This window comes from Pongo abelii, chromosome 11 (genome assembly GCF_028885655.2).
Source record: "Pongo abelii isolate AG06213 chromosome 11, NHGRI_mPonAbe1-v2.0_pri, whole genome shotgun sequence".
NCBI classification, from domain to species: domain Eukaryota; kingdom Metazoa; phylum Chordata; class Mammalia; order Primates; family Hominidae; genus Pongo; species Pongo abelii.
Window position 1 is genome coordinate 107443181 of NC_071996.2, and position 13358 is coordinate 107456538.

Genomic DNA, 13358 nt, shown 5'->3' on the forward strand with positions numbered 1-13358 from the left:
GAGAAAAAGGGAACTACAAAATTTATAAATCATTTCTGTTTGCTGTCCCCAAAGCTTCTTGCTCATCTATAAAATTTCCCAGTCTGCCTTTGGACATTGTGTTCCTTAGTTAGCCAGATCAGACAGCGCTCCTTTCTTCCTTTGTAAGCAACACTCCTATGGCAGATTTTGCTAGGGAGCCTCTTCTTCAGCCATGGGAATCGACACAGTGTAATGGAAAGAAGAGGCTCTGAAACCAGATGGGCACAGGTTCAAATCCTGTTCCTGCCACTTACAGCAGGACCCTTGGGCAGGTTGCTAAGCTTTCCTTAGCCTCAGTTCTGTCTAAAGTCAAATAGGGGTCAAATAGGGGTAATAGTACCTGCTGGCCTCCTCCACCTCAGCCACCACACCAAGTCTTGTTTATCAGGCCCCTCTCAATAGACACACATCTGCCCTCCCGCTGCCATTCCTTCCTCGCTCTATTGAATTCAGCCCACCATTTTCTCTCACTGGAATTACCACATAGCCTTCCCTCCAATCTCTGCTTCGGTTCTCGCCCTCCCCCATCCATCCTCCACATTGTGTCAAAGTGAGCTTGCTAAAACACAACTGAATTGTGTTACTCCTTCTCCACTGTATATTCTTTACTGACTTGGTAAAGACCCATTGTCATGACCCTGGGACCAGGTCCAAGCCCCTTCATATGTACCAGAAAGCCCTTCTCCATCTGGCCCTGCCTATTCTGCCTGGCTCTCTCACCAACCCCAACTCACTCCAGGTTCAGCCACATTGACTTCTCCTTTTCAGGGAACCTGTCAGAGTCTGTTTCCAAATGGAGGCTTTGCTTAGATTTCTGTCTGTCTAGAACACCGCTTCTCCCTGGTCCTCTGCTGAAGTCTCACCATTCTTACACCCTGCTCAGATATGTCACTTTCTTCAGAAGACCTACCTTGTGGTTCCCTACCACCTTCCCCACCGCTGCCCCCAAGGTCCGTGAGAGAGTTTTTCTCCTGTGAGTTTCCTTAGCACCTTGCACTGTCATGAGCTTATTTACCTCTTGTCTCTCCCACTAGCCGTGGGCTCCATGAGGGAGAAACAAGGTTTTCCACATTTTGACATCTTCAGGGCTCGGCTCAGTTGCCTCATAGAAATTGCTTTAAAAATATAAACTAAATGAAAACATGAGTTGATGAATATATTTCAGGGTTTTTGTGTGGATTAAATGAGATAAAATAGAAAAATTACTGGAAATATTGCATTCAGTCAATAAATGATAATCATTATTACTATTACTATTGCTACTATTGTTATTAATACTATTGCATAACATTGTACTGCTTTTAGATATGATTGTGTCTTCTGCCTATTGCAACACATGAGCAAATGTCTCGAGGGCTTTGGACACTTTTCACTCCAGATATATGATGAAAACTGCTATAGGCGCTGGTTTTGTTAGGTCTTTGAAAAATTGTGCCCCTACCTCCAGTTCCTTTATTTTCTGGTTTGAGTTTCTCTTGCAACCTTTTAGAAATAAGTGGGTTTATTCATTGTAACATGCACTTTTGCCAGTTGGTTTTCTTCTATGTAACCCCTTGCGTCCCTATTCAACAGAGGCTAGTAATTACCATAGCAACCGCAGCATGTGGTGTCTATGCGCTCTCAGAAACAAAGCACACGCTTTAAAAAAATTGCACACACACGCACACATGAATTTGTAACGTGAAATTCTGTTTCATGGTGTTTATGAAGGGGAACCATGCCTCCCAGTAAACCGATTCAGCTTCCTCACTAGACCCAGGGCTCAAACTGCCATTCCTTCTTCCCCCCGCCCCCGACCCCATGGCACTCCCTAAGCACATATTGATTCATTTTAAAAATGAAATTTTCGTGCAATAGGAAAAAAGTATGGAAAGGATTCAGTTTCAGTGGGAAGGTACAAAGGTCAGTGAGTGGGTGCACAGCCCCGTAGAGCGGTTGTTCCTGTCTGAGTGATGATTATACTACCAAGGGGATTCATTAAAATGGAGCCTATTGCTGTTACACTGAATGAGGCGCTCCATAAATTCTTCTGTGAGCTTGTCAGGGGCTAAGTCCATATCTAATGCTTAAATACAGCGCCTGCATCTGCATGCTGGGGTTTGTACCCCAACCCTCCTCTGCCTCCCCGAATGCTGGGTGTAGCACATACTCACTCCAGCCCAATCAAGAACCCAGGGCCTGAAATCCTGTGCGTAACGCAGAAATTGAGAATTCCCATTCCCGTGTTTCCAGCAAGACATGAGGTTTTAGAATGTGACAGAATCATGAGGTGGCCTCTGGTTCTGGGTCCCAACCTAGAGGAAAGCAGGAGGGGACCAAGAAGGCTTTGGTTACATGAAAGGAAAATATCTTGGACCCCCCCAAATCACTAAGCTGAAAGGAAAATTCAAGATGGAAACTGCTCCGGGCAAACCTGCCTCCCATTCTATTCCAAGTCATCCCTCTGGTCACTGAGATAGCTGCATATTCTGATGGCCTCCTTGGGAAAAGCTTATCAGAAACTCAAAAGAATGCAACCACTGGTCTCTCACCTACCTGTGACCTGGAAGCCCCCCTCCTCTGCTTTGAGTTTTCCCTGCCTTTCTGGACAGAACCGATGTACTACTTACATATGTTTACTGATGTCTCATGTCTCCCTAAAACGTATAAAATCAAGCAGTTCCCCGACCACCTTGGGCACATGTCATCAGGACTTCCTGAGGCTGTGTCACGGGCGCGCAGGGCACGCATCCTCAACCTTAGCAAAATAAACTTCATAAATTAAATGAGACCAGTCTCAGATTTTCTGGGTTTACAGTTAGAGCAGTTTCAGGTTGTGTGTTATTGTGACCTCTCCACACCATCCACTTAAAAAAGAGGGTGGAAGCATGTGTCAGGGAGTGTTCAGGGTACGGATGACTCTTGGTGTCATTAGTCATGAGCACAGGCAGGTGACAGAGGGTGAACTCTCTCTGGTCAGACTTCTTAGGTCACCTGAAGAGAGAAGAAAGCCTGAGGAGAAACCCTGCTTCAACCAGACCTTTTTTTTCAGTTGTTGTTTAAACCCAGTCAGTGGGAAGCCTCTTTATGAGTTCTGTAGTTGAAACTCTGAGTTTTTTTCTTTTTTTTAATTGCTTTGGTCTAAGGAAAAAATCATACATTCTAGTGAGAGGCTTCGCAGGGCCCCTGAACTATCTGAAATTTTCTGTTCTGCAAGGAATTTGGTTAGGCGGCCTTCTCGAATACCAGGGCATTCTCTCTCAGAAAATGGAGCTCAACAAGAACTGAGGGCAGGCCAGGGCAGGAGTGGGTTGACAGCTGTGTGCTATTCAGCTTTTACCAAGTATTGGGTGAAACGCACTAAATTGAAACGGGAATTCCTGGTTGCTATTTCCCTGCTTGGCTGGAGGAGGTACTGACACAGCTATCAGATAACTGATATTGAAACGAGAATTCACAATTTTTATTGACAACTTGGAAAAGTCAACTGGAGACACACAGTTCTCTTGGAAGCCACTTCCTTTCACCTTCGTGGCCCGGTGTCTCCAAAACCAGGTGAGGATGAGGTTTCTCTTTGTCCACGTGGGGACACGGTCTCTCCCGCCCCTCCGGCGGCCCTTGTAGAAGATAGCCACTAGAGGGCGCCTTTCGCCCAGCCATGGCTCCAAGCGCTAAACCTGCTTCACAGGAGAGCACATTAAGCTGGGAAGCAGGGAAGTCAGTGACGTCGGGAATTATTATGCACAGTTCATTTCCTTATAATTTAACTCTCAGAGTAACAAAAGCATAATGTATAGCCTAGTTTTCGGGTCTGATTTACAACAATTTAAACTAAAAGATGATTTCTGCCTCACCCACGCCCTTCTAATCACTTCTGCTGGTATCAGCAACGGAGAATTTTGTATTTCATCACGCGCTGCGTCCTCCTAGGGACACAGATCTGAGAAGACGAAATTTTAAAACAGGGTTCCTGCAGCACAGCTGGATGCAAATTTTCACTTTCTGCTTCAAATTTCATTATGGCCTTGCTAGTTAAAAAACAAAAGAAGAAACAAAACTTTATGCCTTTATTATGGTTGTTTGGTTAGTATCCCTCACTACTTTTAAACACCCGGAAGTCCAAATGGGGTAAAACACTTTTGTTCCCAAAGGGCTTATGGAGTCAGTTTCAAACCCAGAGGTAAAAGGAGTGAGCTTGCCGCCCCTCCCCCGCCCCTCTCCCCAGTGGTTCCCTCTGACCCACCCTCCAGCGGCTGACCCTTTTTTTCCTTCTCCCCAGCCCTTCCCTGTAGATTTCAGCCTACTTTGAAGTCTCCTTCCTCTGGCTCCTTGAGCACTTACTGACTCTACCAGCAATTTAGCATTGTGTATCTATTGTCTCGTTCACTAATTGCTTCATATGTGTATTTTTTCTTCTCCCCAAGGAAAACGAAATAACATTTTTTTGAGTGCCTACTTTGTGTAAGGCTCTTGGCTAAGGGTATTGCCTGTGATTTCCTTTAATCTTTTAAGCAACCCTATGCCTTAGATGCAATTGATTTCATTTTACAGATGAGGACACTGAGTCAGAGAAGCTAAATCACTTACACAAGGTTACATTACAAATAAAAGGCAGGATTGAAATGCAGGTACCTCCTTCTGTTATATCATTCTGATATCCACTTTGATTGTAAACAAGGTGAGTGTCTCACCCTTCCACACTTTCAACACCAAGCAGAATGATAGGTTGATATAAAAGGAGAGAAGAAATCATTCACTGAGGTGCTCAAAATTGTTTCCATCTGTTGATTAGGGTTGGCAAATGAGTAATCAAGTGGCACCCATAAGAGAACAATGTTTTTTTTTTAAATAAATATCTGGTGCCTCCCAGAACAACTCTCAGGGCACTGGGCTGCTACAAAAGCATTCAAGCAGGAAGATAAAGCCCCGGAATAAAGTCAGTGAGGAGACGGTCTCTAAAGACCCGGTGGAACCTATAAACTAGGATGCTCGTACTCATCTCCGGTTGACTCTGCACTTTAGGAAGGAAGGGAAATTGGGGGCAGAGGAATGTTGATTCCTAACCTCTGAGACCACACTAGTAAAACATATGGAACCGATAAGGAAATTATCACAGTCCCTAAAGAGTGGTTTTAAGAACTCAGAATTTCATTGCATTTGGGGACTAAAAACACAAAAAAGGAAGCATCTTGGGGTTTCATGTTTATCTTATTTTTGAATTAAATGTTTTTCCAGCTTTACTGAGGTATACTTGACAATAAAAACATATATATTTACAGTATAAAGGTGATGTTTTGGTATATGTATACATTGTTTAATAATCACCACAATCAAGCTAATTAACATATTCATCACCTGGCATACTTACCATTTTTTTGTGTGTGGCGAGAACATTTAAGATCTATTAGAAATTTTCAAGTATACATTATTTTTAAACTGAAATTTTATTTTATTTATTTATTTATTTATTTATTTATTTATTTATTTATTTTTGAGACACAGTCTTGCTCTGTCACCTAGGCTGGAGTGCAGTGGTAAAATCTCAGCTCACTGCTACCTCCGCCTCCCAGGTTCAAGTGATTCTCCTGCCTCAACCTCCCTAGTAGCTGAGATTATAGGCGCCCACCGTCACACCTGGCTAATTTTTGTATTTTCAGTAAAGATGAGGTTTTACCATTTGGGCAAGGCTGGTCTCGAACTCCTGACCTCAAGTTATCCGCCCGTCCTGACCTCCCAAAGTGCTAGGATTACGGGCTTGAGCCACTGTGCCTGGCCAAGTATACATTATTATTAACTATAGACACCGTGCTGTATGACAGATCTCCAGAACTTCTTTATCCTAACTGAAACTTTGTACCTTTTGACCAATGACTCCTCATTTCCTCCCCACCTCCCAACCCCTGGCAACCACCTCCCTGCTTCTATGCGTTTGACTTTTTTAGATGCCACATATAAGTGAGATCCTGAAATATTTTCCTTTCTGTGCTGGCTTATTTCACCTAGCACAGTACCCTGCAGCTTTATCTATGTTGTTATAAATGTCAGAATTTCCTTCTTTTATAAGGCTGAATAGTATTCCACTGTGTGTGTGCACATGTGTGTATCATATTTTCTTTATCCATTCATCTGTTTATAGACACTTAAGTTGAGTCCATACCTTGGCTATTGTGAGTAGTACTGAGATAAACATGGGATTACAGACATCTCTTTGAAATACTGATTTCATTTCCTTTAGACTGATACCCAGAAGTGGAATTGCTAGATCATATGGTAGTTCTGTTTTCAAAATTTTGAGGAGCCCTCCCATATTGTTTTTCACAATGGCTATATGAATTTACAGTCCTGCCAACAATGTACACAGCTTCCCATTTCTCCACTCCCGTGCCAACACTTATCTTTTGTCTTTTTGATAATAGCCATTTTACCTGGTGTTGAGGTAATATCTCATTGCATATCAGTTTGCATTTCTCTGATGATAAGTGATATTGGGCATTTTTTCATATACGTGTTAACCATTTGTATGTCTTCTTTTGAAAAATGTCTATTCACGTCCTTTACATATTTTAAAATAGGGTTGTTTCAGTCATTTAAGTTCCTTATCTATTGTGGATATTAACTCCTTATCAGATATGTGGTTTTCAAATACTCTTTCCCATTCCATAGGCTGCCTCTTTACTCTGTTGATTGTTTCTCTTGCTGGGCAGAAGCTTTTTAAGTTGCAGGATACAAAATTAATATGTAAAAATTAGTAGCATTTCATATACTACCAATGAATGATCTGAAAGATAAATCTAAAAAATCTCATTTGCAATAGTATAAAAAATATTCAGAAATAAATTTAACCAAGGAGGTAAAAGATCTGTACACTGACCAGTATAAGACATTAATAAAGGAAATGAAGAAGGCACAAATAAATGGAAAGTTATCCTGTGTTCATGGATTGAAAGAACTAATATCGTTAAAATGTTCACATTACCCAATCTGTAACAATCTACAGATTCATGCTGTCCCTATCAAAATTCCAATGGCATTTTTCACAGAAATTTTCCTAAAATTCATATGGAACTAAAAGAGACCCCCCAAAGAGCCAAAGCAATCTTGAGCAAAAAGAACAAAGCTGGGAAGCATCACAATACCTGATTTCAAAATATACAACAAAGTTATAGTAAGCAAAATGGCATGGTACCAGCATAAAAATAGACTCATAGACAAATAGAAGAAAATAGAGAGCCGAGAAATAAATCTCTGCATTTATGGCCAATTGATCTTCAACAAGAACACCAATAAGACACAATAGGGAGATGATAGTTTCTTCAATAAATGTTGTTGGGAAGATCGGATATCCATGAAGAAGAATAAAATTGAACCTTTATCTCACACCATATAGAAAAACCAACTCAAAATTAATTAAAGACTTATATGTAAGACCTGAAACAATAAACGACCAGAAGAAAAGATAGGGCAAATGCTTCTTGATATTAGTCTGGGCAATGATGTTTTGGATATGACCCCAAAAGCACAGGCAACAAAAGCAAAAGTAGCCAAGTAGAATAGCATCAAACACATCTTGGGGGTTTTGACTGTTAAGATTGCCAAGAAGCTAACTAATGCCTAACTTTAAGGGTATCCCAAGAGCTGCATGATCACAGCACTCTGCCCAGCTTTGACATGAGTCCTTGGATCTTTGTGCCATTTTTAAGTGGAAAGTTCAGGATGGAGGAGAAGGAAAAGTGCTGAGATCCGACAAGCTTCATTTCTGCTTCTGCCTCTGCTTCTTATCCGTTCTGTGACCTTGAGTCTATGACTACACTTCTCTGGGTCAATTTTCTCATATTTAGAATGGGAATAATGAATAGTACCTACTCCTTAAAGTCAGCTTGAGGATGAAATCAAATAAAGCGTGGGCAACATGGATTTAGGAAAAACCTGGGGCTGGGATTTAGCAAGACTGTCGTGAAGAAAACCCCTCAACTTTACCTACCCACTGAGGTAGATGCCATAGCTTATCAGTTCTAAGACACCATGGGCTGTAAGATATGACATGGCTTTATGCATTACCAAGAATGAAAACCGAAACAAAAACAAAACAACTCTACCAATTAAACTCTGCATTTCATTGATTATAGGATATATCCCAATATTAAAAATGCTAAAATGGGGAAAATTATCTTAAGAAAAAATTCATTTAAAAGTGAATGAACTATGGTACTTGCTAAAAAGCTTCTAAGGTGACTGGGTGCGGTTGCTCATGCCTGTAATCCCAGCACTTTGGGAGGCCGAGGTGGGCGGATCACGAGGTCAGGAGATCGAGACCATCCTGGCTAACATGGTGAAACCCCGTCTCTGCTAAAAATACAAAAAATTAGCCGGGCGTGGTGGCGGGTGCCTGTAGTCCCAGCTACTCTGGAGGCTGAGGCAGGAGAATGGCGTGAACCCAGGAGGTGGAGGTTGCAGTGAGCCGAGATCGTGCCACTGCACTCCAGCCTGAGCGAGAGAGCAAGACTCCATCTCCAAAAAAAAAAAAAAAAAAAAAAAAAAAAGCCTCTAAGGCAAGTAGCTATGGAGTGGTTTCCACAACAAAGGTTGTAATGAGCACATCTGATCAACTGGGAGGGAAGGATGGGATGAGAGGTTGACAGAAATCGAATTGTAAGTCAGGGACTGGGCATGGGGTGGGGGGCTCTGGGAGCTCTTGCTATAAAATGTATTTTAAGGGAAGAAAAAGTCAGAATCTGTAATGAACTTGAGGGTCAGAGGGATCTGCTAATTTTAAGAACAGCAACATCGTGGCTGTTTCTTGAATTCACTCTGATGCAATCACTCTAGAGCAATGTGGGCATTCTTAGGAGGAAAGGATACAGGAGAAAAAGAGGAGCAGGCTCACCAACTCAGGGGATTTGGGCTCAGCCATTTGCCAAGGACCCTCGATCAGGCTAATGCAGGCAAGAGGGTGATGTCTTCCATCTGCTTTCATGCTAGACTGCAGCCGGCAGGGACTCTTGAGGATAGAGAGTGATGATGCTGCAGCCACTTGCTGTCCATCCACAGGTCCCTAGCAGCAGTGGGCAGGAGCAGTAGAGGTGACTGATGACTGGTACTGCAGAGGCCAGGGTGCTTCAGGGAGCAGCAGCCAGAAGGGCATTCAGGCAGCAGCAACTGGCAGCCTGAGGCAGCAGAGGGAAGCTGCGGCAGGGCTGATGCCTGAGTGCACAGGTGACACCTTCCGGGGCCTCCCTGCAATACCTGGCAGGAGGAAGAGACCTTGAAAGTAAGCTGGAAATCCTACACATGCTGATGGGGCGAGGAACCAGAGAGCCCAGAGCGATTAGGTTAATGGGATCTGATTTATATTCACAAGCGGCTGAGGCTTGGGATCCTTCCCGTAACCTGTTAGACACCTACTGCTGAGTAAATACTAAGTTCCCTTTTCTTCCCTTCCTTTCTCTAGAAGGCTTGTATTTGGGGACCTTATCCTAATTTATCAATGCGATATTAAGACTCAGTCCATCTATGATCATGTTTTTCCTAAGCTTTATTAAGCAACAACAGAGTCAAGTTGTGTTTAAAAAGATCTCCCAAGGTGCCAATTCAAACAAAATGCTTTCTTCCCAGTGTTGCTTCTCTCAGCTCTGTTATAAGCCAATGTGAATCCAAATGGATGAGGTTCTGGAAGGCATACCAGGCTCACTCTTGTCTCAGGGCTGGTGCACCTGCTTTCACCCTGTTGGTGGGAAGAACGTTCCAGGGAGTTTGTGTGTCTTATTCTTTTGAGTCTTTGTTCAAAGGTCACTTTCTTAGTGAGATCTACCCGACCACCTTAATTAAAATTGCAGCCGCCCACCAGCCCCACGTCCCTCCTGTGCGTGCTTTTATTCCCCATCATATTCATGACCACCAATGCACGTTTTAATAATAATTTGTTTATTGTTTGCCTCCTCCAGTAGAAGGACAGAGATTTTTTTTCAGTCCTGTTTATTCACATATCTCAGAGCCTGGAGGGGTGCCTGACATGTGAAAGCCCTCAAATATTTGTGTGAATGCCATGAAAATGTCCCACCTCTCATTATTATTTCTGCCATTTGACATTGGTTGGGTTGAAAGTGGGATTTTATTTTCTTAGCATCTTTCTTAATATATCTAAGAATTCTTTCTTGCTACATTTAACTCTGGATAAAGGAAAAAGTATGCATAAAAGAATAACAAAAATGCCATATAGAAAAGCAAATGAAGGCTCACAAAGCCAGCATGTGGCAACAAAACCAAAGGAAGATTATTCAGTCCCAGAAAGCTAAAGGCTCCATACCAAGTGATAATATAATGATAACAATAATAATAGTAATAGTGATAGCTGCTGGCGGGTACCACCTGCAATCCAGGGCTTCATTTCCCAGACATGTAATTAGTATCATAGAATTGTCTTTCAGGAGCTTAGAATTCCTGTGACCTTATTGGGGCAGGGGGTGGGAAACTACAAGGAAACTGACATGAAGATACATAATAACAGGAAGTAGGAGTGGCAAAAGGAAAAGGAGGAGGAGAAAGAGAAGGAAAGTAAAAGGGAACAGGCCAATATCCCCAGCCTGTTTCACGGTCTCCACTGTTTCTGCCCTCTGTTCCAGCATCAACCTCGGCTCAGGTGGGATTCTTTTCCTTTAATATGTCAAATGTTTAAAATCATCTGCAACATCCCTTTGGAGGAATTAATGACAAATAAGGCATCTTAAAAAATTGCTTAAGATACCCTTCTATAATGGTTTAAAAGTGTGAGTATCCCAGCTCAAGCATAGCCCGCAAAGCTTCTGAATACCACAGGATAAAGGAGCTCCTAGGGCTCCTTGGAGGAAAAACTGCATCAGCAGGTTTGGAAACTCAGCCTTAAGACCCTGGTACAAAGGTGAACAGGGAATTAGGGGCGAAGTGAATCTGGGAACTCAGCCTCAATGGTTTGTGGCACACATGAGCTGACAGTCACTCTGACTTCCTTCCGGCACATTGAGCAAAGCTGAAAGCATCCACTCACTTGGAGGAATATACCAGGAAGCTAGGCACGACAACTAAAATGCCACCCTGTCCATTTTCAATCCAAATGAAACAACGGTCAGGATTTGGAACTGAGAAACCACAGTGATGAATCAAAGAGCCAAGAGAGAAAGACTCTAAACTTCTGTTTAAAAAGGGTTTGTCCTCAGGAGGAACAGAGTGACATAGATTAGTGCCACTGCTTTAGTTTCAGATGGAGAAATTATGCCAGGAGGGAGAGTTGCTGTGATTTGCTTCATATTACACAGGTGGAGCAGAGTTTTTAATAATTACTGGCTGACAGCAGCTGTGTTTTTAACACCATAGCAACAATCAACTCCTAGTTTATTCTGAGTTGATAAAATTATCCAGGCCACAAAGACATTATTAAAAATAAAAATGTCTATTCCATGGATTTAAGGCAGCGCTTCTCAAATTTTACTGTGCTTTGGAGTCAACAGGGGCTGCCAACTAAAAATGCAGATGCCATAGACTTAACCCCTGAGATTCTAGATCATAATATTTGAGAGTGAAGTCCCAGAAATCTGTACTGCTAACAAGCTCCCTAAATGACTCACAAGTGGGAAGTTCACAAACCATCCTTTGAGAGATACTGCAAACCAGGTGTGGTGGCTCACGCCCATAATCCTAGAACTTTGAGCGGTTGAGGCGGGAGCATTGCTTGAGCCCAGTAGTTCAAGACCAGCCGGGACAGCAAAATGAGACCCCGTCTCTACAAAAACATTTTAAAAACTAGCCAGGAGTTGTGGCACGCACCTGTGTTCCCAGCTATTTGGGAGGCTGAGGCAGGAGGATCGCTTGAGCCCAGGAGATCTAGGCTTCAGTGAGCCATGATCATATCACTGCACTCCAGCCCGGGTGACAGAGTGAGACCATGTCTCAAAAAATGAGAGAAAAAGCAAGATACTGCATTAGATCATGCCTAAGAGTTGAGTTGTTAGTCTAGTGCCTTCCCCAAGCGGCACCAGGGACAGACTCCAGATCTGCACTGGCTACTATGGAAGCCACCAGTCACATGTGGCTACTGAGCACCAGGAATGTCCACACTGAGATGTGCTGTAAGTATTAAACACACTGGATTGCAATATCAGTATATATATTAGAAACAGTGCAAAATATCTCATTTAAAATGTTTATATTGATTATATGTTGTAATAATAATATTCTGGCTATAGTGTGCTACATAAAATATATTACTAAAGTTAATTTTACTGGTTTCTTTTTATATTTTAATGTAGCTGCTAGAAGATCTACAGTTATATATAAGACTCGCACTATATTTTAGAGCTACTCTAGATACAGGTGTTTCTGGTTATAGAACAGCTCATAAAAACTTTCCAGACAAGAAGTATTTCCAGTTTTATTCTCCTTCGTCTTATCTATACCCTTAAAAGAAATGGAGGTAATGGAGGCTAGTCTAGCCTGATAGCAGAGGTTGAAAACAGGTAGCTTTTTAGATCAATAAAGCCCATAGAGATGTTTCACCTGCAAAATGTTGGCCTACGCAACGTGTTCCAAAAATCTCTTCAACATTTAAAAAAACTAAATGGTTTAATACATCTTTTTTATTTCTAGCATCTGCTGAAAAAATCAGAAGATTCAGCAATACTGAGCCCACCACCCCAAATGAAAAAAATCCTCCTGGCTCCAGGATGAAGTAACTGCTTCATCAGAAGCCCTTCAGAAGAACACACAGGTATGAGCAAAATATTCAAATTCTGTCATGAAACTTTTGTCATAAAAGAACCACAGCTTTCTATGTATCTTTCCATTTTATTGTCATTGTTCTATTTGTTTTCATGAAAGTATGTTTGTCAAGGTAGGAGGTAGGAGGATAGAACATATGTTATCTTGTACTTTGTTGGCTTGATTTATAACTTTGCAATATTTAGACATAAGATAGATGGACTTTTGTTTCTACTCTTGATGCAGACTCAGTAAAGTTAGGAGCAAGCCTAGTGCCGAGCACCTAAATGAAGATCAATAAATACTTGTTGACTGACTGGTGTGGAACTGGAACAAGGGCAAGAGGATTTTTAAAAAATGATGTTTAAGAATTTTGAATTCCTGTACACCCCCTTGCTTAGTTGTCAGCTTGAGTCTCAGGGTAATCTCAGTGAAATTCCCTGGCTGGGATGAACGGGGCAGCTGGCTGGTTGTGAGACAACAGGTAATGTCTCATTCATGCTAGCAAAAATCACGTGACTACATCCCCCACGTCAAACCTCCCTAGTTGGGGGTCTCATTGCCAAGCCCATGGAATTCTGCCTACCACTTTAAGAAGTTGCTTATTTGAGCGTACTAATTATTTTTTATTT

General features: G+C 42.1%; 1 long non-coding RNA gene across 1 annotated transcript in view; it reads left to right on the top strand.

Moving 5' to 3' along the window:
* Nucleotides 1-13358, top strand: part of LOC129058103 (uncharacterized) — a 228188-nt gene that overhangs the window by 69821 nt on the left and 145009 nt on the right. The window contains exon 3 of the long non-coding RNA XR_008522964.2: nt 12616-12736. This is a non-coding gene — a long non-coding RNA (uncharacterized LOC129058103). The remainder of the gene's footprint in view (nt 1-12615; nt 12737-13358) is intronic.